The following is a 2,009-nucleotide window of genomic DNA, read 5'->3' as shown; positions in this document are numbered from 1 at the left end:
AACTGTACCTGCAGCTGCGAAGGTCTATCTGAGACTAGGAGAGTGGGAGAGTGGAAAATCTCCCTCCGAGACCAGACAAGACAAAGGCAGCACCTCTAAGTGAGGTCCAAGGCAGAGAGAGCGCACTGGAAACGTTCCTACAAAGCCCCAAAAAGTCAGACACAACACACCCACGCGAGGACCAAGACAGAAAAGGGGTGCTCTCACCTCTTCTGCCTCCTTTTATCACCTTTGCACTCAAGTCCAGGATGCAACAGATGCATGATGGGAAGGCGGGCACTTTGATTAACAAGCAGAAGGGCGCATGGGGAAGGAGGACGGTGGGTTCAGATTGCCAGACCTAACTAGCTGCCTGCCTATTTATCCCACAAAAGCATCTGCCAAAAATAGTTACATTTTTTAAAATTCTACTTACTTTCCCCTTCTAACCTACCCTCCCATATAATAGCTAGTATCTACTAAAAAGCCCAAGATTAGAGATAGGGCAGCTGACAAGACCGAACCCCCTCCTCCCTGATGCTTCCCACTGTCGACTGCTGTGCAGTCGCCACTCTGACGGCCTACCTGCAGGAGAAACTAGAGACCAGCGCCTGGCACGTGGACTTGGCCACCCTATGAGAGCTGAAGCTCAATGCCAGCCTCCCCACCCTGCTGCTCATCCACCTGCCCTACATGGCCAGTTCCGGTCCAGTGGCACCCAGGGAAGTCCTTACAGGCAACAATGACGTCATCAGGCAGGTGCTGAGCAAACTCAACTCTGAAGACATCCCTTTCAGGATGGGCCGTGATGTAGCTGTGGTGGCCCGGGAACTAGGTCGCCAGCTGCTACAGAAACAGCCAGTGTCAGCTGTCATCCATCCCCCCCCACACACCATGAGTTACAACGACACTGCTCCCCAGATCCTGTTCTGGGCCCAAAACTTCTCTGTGGCCTACAAGGACCAGTGGGAAGACCTGACATCCCTCCCCTTTGGGGTGCAGGAGCTCAACCTGACTGACTCCTGGAATGACTCCATTGCCAGGCTCTCGCTGACCTATGAACAACTCTTTGGTACCTTGGTGACATTGAAGTTCATTCTGGCTAACCGCTTCTACCCCATGTCTGCCAAGAACTGGTTTACCATGGAGCGCCTGGAAATCCACAGCAACGGCTCTGTTGTCTACTTCAACGGTTCCCAGGTGACAGGGCCCAGCATCTACTCCTTCCACTGCGAGTGTGTCAGCAGTCTGAGCAACAAGGGCAATTTCCTGGTGGCCCGCCAACAGCCCTCACTGTGGCACGTGACTTCACGACTTCCAGCTTCAGACTTTCAACGTGTTGGGTGAGCAGTTCTCCTATGCCAGTGACTGTGTCGGCTTTTTCTCTCCAGGCATCTGGATGGGGGTGCTCACCTCCCTTTTCATGCTCTTTATCTTCACCTGTGGCCTGCACCTGATCCTCAAGCTCAAGACCATGGATCGTCGTGGTGACCACAAGGGCCCTACCGTCTCTGACCCAGATTGTGTGACACTGCCAGTCAGGGGTTCTGGTTGTGATGGTGTCCCAGGCTGTCACCGTCCCACCTTGTGGCGTGCTGGACCCAAGGGCCACCCTCTTGCTACCAAGCATGAGCCTCCAGGCCTCTCAGCTTGTCTTACTTCTTCAACCTGCCGAGGGGCTTCCCTGAGGCTCCCCCTCACCTCTACCAACAAGCTGTAGATATTTTGCCTAGACTAGACCTATCTCCCAGGCTCAGCCATGGTGAACGGCAGGGGTCATTAGTCCTAGGGTCCCTTGTCCTTCCTTGATTTATTCATGTTTATCTACCATTAACCCTCACTGTCTAAAGTACTTTTGTGTAGCAGATCCTCCCTCCCCAGGGTTTATGAGGCTCCCTGGGCAGCCAAGAGCTTCGGGGGCCCTGAGTTGGACAGAATATAGAAGTAACTAGTTAACTGTCCTGCTTGGTTGTTGTTATCGTGTCTTGGTAATGTTGTGCTGGCAATAAGCATATGCTGGGGTTTATTTC

At 53.1% G+C, this 2,009-nt stretch overlaps 1 pseudogene; it reads left to right on the top strand.

The window, feature by feature from the left end:
* Positions 1-304: 304 nt before the first annotated feature.
* LOC100349774 (V-type proton ATPase subunit S1 pseudogene) lies at positions 305-1,699 on the top strand (annotated as a pseudogene).
* The last annotated feature ends 310 nt before the right edge of the window (positions 1,700-2,009 follow it).

This window comes from Oryctolagus cuniculus, chromosome 13, assembly GCF_964237555.1.
Source record: "Oryctolagus cuniculus chromosome 13, mOryCun1.1, whole genome shotgun sequence".
NCBI classification, from domain to species: domain Eukaryota; kingdom Metazoa; phylum Chordata; class Mammalia; order Lagomorpha; family Leporidae; genus Oryctolagus; species Oryctolagus cuniculus.
This window is presented reverse-complemented; position numbering and strand designations above follow the sequence as displayed.